Source organism: Mus pahari, chromosome 12, assembly GCF_900095145.1.
Source record: "Mus pahari chromosome 12, PAHARI_EIJ_v1.1, whole genome shotgun sequence".
NCBI classification, from domain to species: domain Eukaryota; kingdom Metazoa; phylum Chordata; class Mammalia; order Rodentia; family Muridae; genus Mus; species Mus pahari.
In genome coordinates this window covers 51,803,181-51,815,382 of record NC_034601.1, presented here as the reverse complement: position 1 = coordinate 51,815,382, position 12,202 = coordinate 51,803,181, and positions in this window count along the sequence as shown.

The following is a 12,202-nucleotide window of genomic DNA, read 5'->3' as shown; positions in this document are numbered from 1 at the left end:
TGCAGGTCCTGGACATTGATGGGCACACTAATAAGACTCGATTATTCCTATAGCAATCTTCAGGAGGTTGTGTAGTGCTGAAAAAGAAAGCCTTCACTGATACTTACTAAGAAAAGCTGAGTCTATCAGAATGTGGAATGCTCCATCTCATTTTGACCATTATATAAGAAACTTTCTTTGAGAATACAGGTATGGATTCTCTTCTAAAGTTGCCATTATTCTTGTGTCTCTGCCGATGTACTTTCTGCTGACTTGGAGACTTCAACTTTAAAATGAGAAATCTGAATAAGTGAAACAGGACGTCCAATTCATGGTTATTCCAACAATATGATGTCTCTCAACTGTACACTGATGAATCATACTAAACATCATTCCTACGCTGGTCATTTCATTTTCCCAGAAGCTGAGTTACTAGATGAGACATATCCTGAGGACTATGAGACAGATGTCCCAGATATGTCAGAGAGACAAAAGGAAGCTGTTCAGTCTTCAGTTGTTGACACAGAGAAGCATAATGGAGCCCTTTGGACTTGGAAGCTAGGTACGGTTAAATCACGTGTAGGATTGTGTGAGCTTTGAAGAATGTAGACATGAATGTTTATGCATAAGAATGGCAGTTTGTACTATGTTCATAGCAGCCTTATTTATAATAGCCAGAAGCTGGAAAGAACCCAGATGTCCCTCAATAGAGGAATGGATNCAGAAACTGTGGTACATTTACACAATGGAGTACTACTCAGCAATTAAAAACAATGAATTTATGAAATTCTTGGGCAAATGGATGTATNTGGAGGATATCATCCTTAGTGAGGTAACCCAATCACAAAAGAAGTCACTAGATATGNACTCACTGATAAGCNGATATTAGCCCAGAAACTTAGAATATCCAAGACACATTATGGAAAACAGAAGAAAATCAAGAAGGATGACCATTTGTGGATACTTCATTCCTCCTTAGAATAAGGAACATAACTCTCATGAAAGGTTATAGGTACAGAGACAAAATTTAGAGCTAAGATGAAAGGATGGACTATCCAGAGAGTACCCCATTCGGGAGTCCATCCCATCATCAGCCACCAAACCTAGATACTAATGCTCATGCCAGCAAGATACTGCTGAAGGGACCCTGATATTGCGGCCTCTTGTGAGGCTATGCCAGTGCCTGGTAAACACCGAAATGGATGCTTACAGCCAGCTACTGGATGGAACACAGGGTCCCCAATGGAGGAACTAGAGAAAGTACCCAAGTACCTGAAGGGGGCTGCAACCCTGTAGGTGGAACAACAACAGGAACTAACCAGCACCCCCGGGGTTCGTGTTTCTAGCTGCATATGTAGCAGAAGATGGCCTAATCGGCCATCAGTGGGAATAGAGGCTCCTTGGTCTTCCAAACTCNATATGACCTAGCACAAGGCAAGGCCTGGGCCAAGTAGTGGGAGTGGGTGGGTAGGGGAACAGAGGTGGGGGGAGGGGTATGGGAAACTTTCGGGATAGCATTTGAGATGTAAATAAAGAAAATAATAATAATAAAAAAAAGAATTTCACAAAACAGTCAGAAAAAAAAAAAAAAAAAAGAATGGCAGTTTGTTATAGTCTGACTATGAACGATACTGGGCAGGGTGACAGCATGCACCTGCTAGCACCAGAATACAGACACCTCTGAGTTCCATAATCTGACACCTCACCTTCGAGTAAGTTTTGGTGAAAGCCAAAGACAGAGCTGTCTGTAGAACGTGCATGCTGGGGATTAGACTCAGTAGGAAGTTAAGGGAGGGCAAACAGATGGATTTTGAGTCCACCTCATGCTCTCTGAGGTCACCATGACATAAAGCTAATGTGTCAAGTGACTTTGTGCTGGGAAGTTTCACCACTGTTTACCAAATGGCTTCACTTTTTAAAATGAGGACCAATGCCACGTTGAACCTAAAGTAAGTTCAGAAAAATTGTTTCCAGTTAACCAACAAGAGAATGAAGTAAACAGATAGAAAATATAAACATTAAAGAATGTGAATATTGTCCTTGGAGGGAGTACAACATGTTTCAAGACGGGAAGATATGAGCACAACTTGAACACATGGTGGATTTCCAAATCCACTTCTGTCTTGAGCATCTGTTTAGCCGTGCGAAGTTTTTGTGAAATGAAGCTAACACTGGCATTGGGACATGCTTCTCTTCAAATTTAAAGGATAACAAAAGAACATTTGTTCAATATGAATTTTGACATTAAAATTTTCTCAACATCATCCTTGTAGTTTTAATTCCTTTTGATGTATTTACTATGATCAATTAAGTTCACAGACCAACTTTATTGAACAGAATGCACAAAAAGATAGAAGGAGCCGTTCTCTTACTTGGGGAGAGAAGAGTTAGGAAGATGTATTAGTCACAGGTGGTCTTTCCCAGAAGTCATTAAGAAAAAATTACTACTTTTATACATAAATAAAATCAAAACTTGGTTTTGCTAAGTGTTTTCAAGGTGCTTGCATTCTTTTCCTTTTGTGTCGTTCACTTTTTGCTTTGCCTTCATAAGAGAACTCGAAGGAATAGGGCTGATGTGGGGCATCATAAATTTTGAAGGCAAATGGACAGAACTAGAAAATATCCTGAGTGAGGTAACCCAGACCAAAAAGGACAGGCACGGTATGTACTCAGTAATCAGTGGATATTAGCCAAAAAGTACAGAACAGCCAAGATATAACTCACAGACTGTATTAAGTTTTATAAGAAGGAAGGTCCACATGAGGATGCTTCAATCCCAACTTAGAAGGGGGAAGAAAATAATCATGGGAGGCAGATGGAGGGAGGGATCTGGGTGGGAGAGGAGACAGGGAGGAGAAAAGGATGACAGGATCAGGTATGGAGGGGGGTCAGAGACAGGAGAGAAGCCCAGAGGGCCAGGAGAATGAATGGAAATATGTAGCTGCAGGGAGTGGAGGATGGCGGGAACCTCGGGAAAGTCCCCGAGACCTGAACTCAATGGGGATGGCCTTAGCTGAAATACCCAACACTGTGGAGATGGAACCTGAAGAGAACACCTCCAGTAGATAGACAGGCCCTGAGTGAAGGAATGGGGTCACCAAACTACCTTCAAACATTTTGACCCAGAATTGTTCCCCTCTAAAAGAAATGCAGGGACAAAATGGGAGCAGAGGCTGAAGGAAAGGTCACCCGTGACCAGTCCAATTTGGGATCAATTCCATGAGCAGACACCAAAAGCCTACACTATTATTGATGCCATGTTGTTCTGGCAGACAGGAGCCTAGCATAGCTGTCCTCTGAGAGGCTCTAGCAGAAGCTGATTGAGACAGATGCAGATACAGTCAACCGTTGAGCAGTTGGGGACCCCTATGGAAGAGTTAGGGGAAGGACTGAAGGAGCTGAAGGGGATGGCAACCCCATAGGAAGAACAGCAGCATCAACTAACCTGGACCCCTCAGAGCTCCCAGAGTCTAAGCCACCGACCAAAGAGCATACATTTGCTGATCCATGTCCCTTGCACAAATATAGCAGAGGAATGCCTTGTCTGGCCTCAGTTGGAGAGAATGTACCTAATCCTGTAGACACTTGCTGCCCCAGAGAAGGGAATGCTGGGGAGGGGGAAGGGGGGAGAGGTTGCAGGGTGGGTGGGAAGGTGGATAGATATAATAATAATGCAATCTTTTCTTTGGTAGGACTTGTAGCTTCAGACAAGCAGCAGACCTGTGGTGTTAGGAAGCATCCCATAGTCTAAACTAGCCTGAGAATGGAGGCAACATAGAGGAGCATGCGGCTGAGAGGAGGAAACTCAACTGGGCACTGAGGCTGTTACCCAAGGTCGTTCCCAGTAGGTGTCTACTCATTTATTCAATTTAGATTATTTTATGGTAATTTTATATCACATTTTTAGTTAAAATTTAGCAGACAGTAAATATGGCAGTTAATATTGATTGGCAACTTGACAGGAACCAGATCTTCTAGGGGACAAGTCCCTGGACACGTCTGTGGAAGGGTTAAACAGACGACATCAATCAGGGTCAGAGAACTCACTTTAAATGTGGACAGCATCATTCCACTGGCTGGGATCCTGGAAAAGGAGGAAGCAAGCCTAGGACTGGCATTTATCAGTCTCTGCTTTTGACTGCAGATGTAGTCTGACCAGGTGAATTCCCTGACATGACGATTTGGACCCTCACACTGTGAGTCAAAGTACACTCCTATGTAGTAAATATGGCCACACTGAAAGTCAGTGTGATTACAGTGTAACAATAGTAAACTCACACTCCTTTAACACCTTTTCCCTTTAACCTTTACACATAGATTAAGAAACATAGCTAAACTATTTTAGCATAACTATTTTAGTAGTTTCTTATGTGTTGGTGCTGGTTTAGCCATGTGGTCAAGAACACTCAGTCTTCAAAACGGCCCCATGATGGAAGAGCTATTGGCACCTCGACTTCCCTCTGGAGGAAGATGACGTGTACAAGGATCCTGTAACTTGCCTCAAGTCATAACGGTGTGAAAGGCAGGCAGACCTAGGGATTGGATGGCACTGTGCTGCCTTCAGATATGCCTTCGTTGGTACGCCCCACCGTCTCTTCCAAGCAGTGTCCTGCAGTGTTCAAAATTGGAAATACAAGCAGAGAGTAGGTGTCTGTTCGTTCTTTGAAGGAAATCTAATTGAGGACACTATCAGGCAGTTAATTACTTTTTAAAAAAGTAACCCTGAGAGACAAATCAGAGTGTAGGGAAAAACAGGATTTTTTTTCAGTATCTACTGGTGTAAATTATTTTAGGGGTTTAAAATTGGAGTACTTATATGGCATTTAACAGAGCACATTAATTAGTATATTATTATTTATTGTTATTAAATCTCATCTTTCACTCTTACAGTTATTTTTCTCCCTCATTTTTGGTTTTATTTTTTTGAGTCAATGCTTATAACTATTTTGTTTTGATTATACTGAAATAATTTGTATTATACTGTCAAAAGACCATTCTTTTCATTAAGCCTGAGTCTTTATTCTTCTCTGATCTTGTTCTAACTACAACTCCTGTTAGAAGTGAGCTATTTAAACAGGATTTTCACTTGAAAAAGGAAGAATTAGGGTGGTGTCTTAGTTAGGGTTTCGTTACTGTTTACAGACACCATGACCAAGGCAACTCTTATAAAGGACAACATTTACTTGGGGCTGGCTTAGAGTTTTAGAGGTTCATCATGGTAGGAAGCATGGCAGCATGCAGGCAGACGTGGTGCTGGAGGAGCCGAGGGTTCTATGTCTTGATCCACAGATTCCACAGGCAGCCCGGATAAGGCTTTCTTTCCATATTGACTGGAGCTTGAGCATAGAGACCTCAAAGCCCACCCCCACAGTGACACACTTCCTCTAACAAGGCCAGCCCTACTCCAATAAAGCCATACATACATCCTAATAGTGACACTCCCTATGGGGCAAGCATTCAAACACATGAGTCTAGGTGGGCCAAATGTATTAAAACCACCACAGGTAGAATAGCTCTGGTCTGCTTCTGTTTTAATTAATACTTCTTTCAAGATTGTGAGTGATTCCCTTCTTACTAGTCCTCCAGCTGATGGAGATGGAATTATCTCTGGTCTGTTTCTTTCTTAAATAATCACTAATCCTATTTTGAATTCCCCACTTCATAGCTCTGTCTAATCAATTAGTGCCTCACAGAATCCCCACCTCCAAATACCATCACATTGAGGAGTCAGGTTTAAATACACAAACTTGGAGGTTGCACATGCATTTTCTAATATTAGGGCCTTCTTGATAAATTAGGTAGGAAGGTCAATTTAAATGTAATTATCACAGTCTGCCATAATTGCATATGAGCTTTAGAGTTTGGACAAAGTTATTATTTAAATAGCTCACTTCTAACATTGTGTGACCCAATTTGCAGTTAATGAGAAGAAAAACCGTCTAACATTTTCACTTAACCTCAAGTTTTCTTATGTCAAAAAAAAAAAAAAAAAGCTACAAGAAAAAAAATTTCCCTTCACTGTTTTATCTCACTGCTAATGAGAACTGCTGTGGGATGAGCATCACCCGTTCTCTTGGGGATTTCTCTGGCTATTGCTGCAGGCAGGATATGGCATCAGATGGACAAACATGACCCTGTGATCTCTTGGCTAATGTGGACCTTTGAGAAAGATTAAGCAGATTTTGCAAGCAACTAGTTTAAGGTTCAAAAGCTTTTAGGATAGATAAAATGGAATACCCATGCCGCTCCACCTTGACCCCCACCAACTTGTCTTTAAAATTATGAGTCATTTTCTACTTAGCATGTAAAAACACTATGAAAACAATTCACTGGTAAGTGAATCAGAACTTATGTCTAGAACTGGCGGCAGTGTTTGTTTTCAAGTATTTGGGGGAAGATACCAAACTTCTGTGGTTTTCCAAGGTTAATCGAACTCTTCTGAATCTTCATGACTTTTGATGTAGATTATGAGATAGCTGAGGTTGTTAGAGGTTGTCATGTGGTCTTGAGGGTGACATTCTAACTAATGGTCATGGACAAGACATTGGGTCTCTGGATTCTTTCATGAAGTGAACTGTTAGTTAAAAGGAAACCCACCAATTCTGACTTTGCCCTAAAGTGGTTTGAATCTGAAGAACATAAATCCAAGCAAGAGTTTAAGATGAGAACTTTCCAAATGAACTAAAACATCAACTGATCTGTTGTTTCAAAATGAAAATAGAGTCAAAACTCCCAACACACAAAAAATGTAAAGCTTCTACTTTTTAAACGAAAATGAGGAGTTTGGAGGCAGTGTAACGATCTAAAGAATGACAGAACTTATTTGACCTCTCTCCCTTCCTCTGCATTTGACAGATGACTTCAAGGAACTCTCATACAACTTGAGGGCTTTTATAAATAAATAGGGTAAGGCCTGCTGTGAGGTATTGATAGCTTTTTGTATATAGGAAATAAACCATCTTTGCTCCTCCTGAATAACTCATCAGGAGACTTCTAAGAATACACAGTAAACCCATAAAAAATGACAGGATGGGCAAGTACAACATCCAGGAGATCCTTCCCAGAGTACTGAGAGCATCATGACAAGTCAGGATGACATAGGGTCAAGAAAAGATGTTTACAGTCTCAAGAAATGAGAAAAATTGCATCACCATTAAAAAAAAAAATCTCAAGTAGGATGCTCCAGAAGAGGAACTGAATCCTGGGAAGTGGAGTTCTACAAATTTGAAGTGGCCCCAAGTCTTAAGAGAGCTATACCATTGAGCCAACCAGAGCTTAAATTTCAAACAATTATAGTGGTACTAAATCACCAAATGGGTAGTGACTGGATTTCACCAAGAAGCCTGAAGTTTCTGTAAATCAGTGACAGCAAAAGCTATTGACAGTCATTTTGCCACCAAAGCACTAAGTTCTGGGGGGCTGGGGGAATGAAAGAAAAATGGGACTTACTGTCTACACTTGCTCAGTTAGAGGTTGGGGAGAAGTTCTTAGTTAATCTAAGAGCTAACCAGGAACAAGTGTCAGCATTGTGAAAGCTGGAATAGGGAAACAGCATTGTATTTTCCCCCCACATTTCAAATTGCTATTAGGAGTGAGAGAGAAGGGGTTGCGTTTCATGTAGGGACTTAGCAATTAATTGTATCTGTGAGAAATGGAAGGCTGTAGAGGTAAAGAAATCTCAGGGCTTGCTGCTCCCATAACACTGTTGGCAGGAATGCACTGACAACACTGTGGATGAATGCAATGTTGACTGGTACTTCCTGGCTTTAGATTCCATCTTAGGTCAGAAGCGCCTATGGGGGCTTCGATGATGATTCTTTCTTGAAAGGAGTAGAAGTGCTGCGATTCCCTTCCTTTTTTAGCAAACTCTACCCATTTTAGTTAATCTGAGTGAGGGAGAAATCTGTAGAAACTAAAACAACTCTGTTACAGTTGAATGATGGGAAGCTATACTTGGAAAAGGAAACATGATGAGCTATGGTTTCTCTTCACTTACTCATTTCTCTAGTGATGGAAATACCATTTTGAACAAGTTACTTTCTTGATCTGCTGCTCAATAGCAGGGCATACCTGCCAAAAGGAGAGATAAGAGACTAGGTGACCAGCCCGATTATCATCAGAGAGGTTTTCATTAACTGATGGGAGCAGATGCAGAGGCCCACAGCTAAACATTAGGCACAGATTCAGGAGCCCTGAGGAGGAAGAGGAGGAAGGATTGTGGGAGTCAGAGGCACGGAGGACACTATAAAAACACATTCCCCAGAATCAACTAAGTAGGGCTCATAAGAGCTCACAGAGACTGGAGTGGCAATAATTGGTTATTGATAACAAATGGCAGAAATCAATCATAGCCTTTCCTTTTCCTCTTCTTACTATGCCAAATCCTTTAATGGTCATTGTACTGTTTTGATTTCATTGTCAATTTGACACAGCTTACATTCACCTTGGAAGACTGGAGTCTTAAGAAGGAATATCCTGTGGGCATATCCTTGGGTGAGGTCACGATCATGAATTGACATAAGAAGACCCACATTCCATTATGGGTGTCACCATTCCCTAGACAAAGGGTCCTTACTATATAAGACAGTAGGAAACTAGGTGGTAACAAATGGGCAGCAAGGATATGTTTGTCTATTTCTGCTCTTGACTGTATACTGGATATGGCTGGCTGCTTGAGTTCTTGCCTTGGCTTCAATTCAGTGATGTATTGTAATACAGAATTGTTCACCAAATAAGCTCTTCCTTTCTTACATTGCTTGTGGTTATAACATTTTATCATGGCAACAGAAATGAAACTAAACAGTTAGTCACTGGTTTCCTTACCATGGAAATGCTGAGGTCGTGCAGATGTTACAAGTTTTACATGAAATGGTCAGCATAGATGTAAGTGCTTCCAGCTAGACTCTAATCGCATCTTTCACTCCCAGTCTCCTTCTCTTTCTTGCGCTCTCACTTGCAGTAACACAAAATAACATTTGGAATGTAGGCCTCCTGCCCCAAACAACTTGTTTCGATTTCCATTCAGTTCATACATCTGTCATCTTCTGTTGTCTATGAAATAATTACTAGTGACTCTTATTTATTTACTTATTTATCTATTTATTTTGAGATGGGGTTTTACTATTATGATGATTTTAATCAAAATAATCTCCATAGGCTCATATGTTTGAATGCTTGGTTCCTACTTGGTGAACTGTTCGGGAAAAATTAGGAGACATGGTATTGCTGGGGGAGGTAGGTCATAGCTTTGAGGTTTCCTATTCCAGGTTCTTCTCTCTCTCTCTCTCTCTCTCTCTCTCTCTCTCTCTCTCTCTCTCCCCTCTCTCTCCCTCCCTCTCTCTCTCCTGCCAGATCATGATATAAAGCTCTCAGCTACTGCTTCAGTGCCATATATGTCTGCTTTCTACCATGATGACCTTGGATGAACCCTCTAAAATTGTAAGGGAGCCCCCAAGTAAATATTCTCTTTTATAAGAGTTGCCTTGGTCATGGTGTCTCTTTACAGCAATAGAACATCAAGTAAGACAACTATGTAGCCCAAGTTTGCATGGAGCTAGTATCTTCCTCTCCAGCTTCATGCCCTGACTGAACTTTCAAGTATAGACCACTAATCTTTGATGGAACTTTTTACTTGCTTCCTTGATTTCCAAGTGAAGATCTGGTTATCTTTTGTTTGTTTGTTTGTTTGTTTGTTTCTGGAAAATGTGTCAACCAAAGTTTAATGGTATGTGATAACAGGCTGGAAGTTTTTCCTCTCTGTTTTCTTATAAATTGGATTGATATTAGAGAGTTGCCTTTAGCATGATACTTAGCATGATAGTGCAACTTATTTAAGCAGGGGTAAGAGAGGAGTTTAATGCTAAGGCTTCTTCCATAAATGAATAAATTTTAAATATTTAGAATGATTTAAGTTTAGTAACAGCAGAATTTGAGGTTATTCTTCATCAAAGTTTCCTAGAAACTGCAGCGATTGCGCGCGCGCGCACACACACACACACACACACACACACACACACATACACACACACACACACACACACACTTATTTTTCTATGGTAATGAAACAGTAATGATTGTTTTCAGACTGAACTTCTGGGTATTGGTTAACTAATATATGATACTAGCAGCAACAAAGAGAATTTCTATTTATTGAGAGTCATAATTATGTACCAGAGGCTTTAAATATCAATATTACTTCATTAGAAATAAGTAATCAAAGTTCAAAATGGTTAGGTAATGTGAGTGCTTTGAGTGTGAACTCTGATCTATTCTACTCTAAATTGCAGCTTTGAATCAAGCTTCAAGTTATGCTTTTTCTTATTTGAAACTGTGTCTCCGAAAGAGACCGAGACAGGAGAGAGAGGGCTGAGGGATGAAGAAGGCTCCTTCTTCATCTGCTCCCTGAAGAAGGCAATATCTAAACTTAATGAATCAAGCAGTCAGTGTAGGCTGGGAATGTAGCACAGTGCTGAGGCACTTTCCCGAAAATGTACAAAGTCCTGACTTTAGTCTCCAGTGCTGCCAAAAGGGGAAAGGAAAATAAAATGAAAGCAAGTATCATATACATATTATTTAGCAATTGGGAGATTAATATCAGTTGCAACTGTCAGAGAGACAAAGCACAAGGAGCCCAGAGACTAGTATTTGCCTCCTGATGTTTTAATCAGAAAATTAAATAAAATGCTTATCGCATGTGTTTATTAGAAAAAAAAATTCCTGGCATGATTTGAGAATAACATCTTAATGTGCAAAACAAAACAAAACAAAAACCCCACAAAAACAAAAGCCCTGTGTCTCACTATGTATGTAGTCTGGACTAGTGTTAACCTTGGAGTTTTTCCACATCAGACTCCCAAGTGCTGGAAGTACAGCTGGACACTACTACCACATATGACTCCAAATGAGATATTTTAAATATAGGACACGCAAAGAAATGGCGTCTAAACTCACTGGGAAAGAGTGGTGTGAGTGCCCTTCAGACACTGATGTGCCAAGGAGTTATGTGTGCAGCTCTGGCCCCTACTAAATGGACAATGATTGCTCATGAGGCCTGTGTGGGCAGAGGTGGTTTCCTGCAGGAACAGGGTTGGGTAGTGAAGCCACAGAGCTCTTCTAAGATCTTTACTAGGCGTAACTTCTGGTCATTTAGGAAGTTGTTTTGTGGCTCTATCAATATGGTATTTCCCAGCTGTGTCACTGCCTCCCACTATTGTCTCTTTCCCTTGAGTGATGGCTTCCTGGCCTGTGTCAAGGACAATTATTCCTTTACCACCAACCCCCAAGGCTGCTCGCTTGACTGCAGTAATGAGCAAAGCAATTTTTTTTGGGGGGGGGATATTTTTCCATTAATTAATTTCTTTATTATTTATTGAATTTACTTCTTGATTGCTGTCTCCCTTCCTGGTTCCCCCACACAAGTCTCTCTCTCCTTCCCCCTTTCTCTGAGAGGGTGGAGACTCCCCCTACCCCTGAATCTGGCACCTCAAGTCTTGATCTGAAATTAATACCTAGAAATCAGGTTTTGGGAGGCGTGGGGCTTAATGATCCTGGATTCTGGAATTCTGGTGGTGGGTCAGGTCATCTCAGTGTTCTTAGATTAAACTTTTTCACTGCTGTTTGTAGAATAAGTCAGTGGAATCTAAAATATTCCCTGAGAGACTCATATTATTTCTTTTTATAAATAGTTCATTAATTTTATAAGCAGTTCTCTGGTTATAAAATAATAGATATGAGAAAACACAACAAAAATAGGTGAAATTTTTGATTGCAACAAAGAAGACCATTGCTAACATTTTGGTAGATTTTCTGTGAGTATGGGAATTCTGTGGTAATTGAAATGATAAGAGCTCATATTTATGCCCATTCTATCTGTTTAGTTCATATTATGGAGATACTTTGATAAATTATTAACAATGAAAAAGTCATCTAAATCATTTTGAGTTTAATTAATTACTCTCAATACTATTACAAAGTCTCCCAACTAGAAACACATAGTACTTGTGTAATATTCTTCCCTATAAATCGGCCTCGTTGGAGCTAGAGAAATGGTGTAGTGGATAAGAGTATGAACTGTTCTTGCACAAGACCTGAGTTCAAGTCCCATTCCATGCATGAGGTAGCTTAACATCCACCCATAACCCCAGTTTCTCTGGCCACCATGAACACCTACTACTGACACACACACACACACACACACACACACACACACACACACACACACACA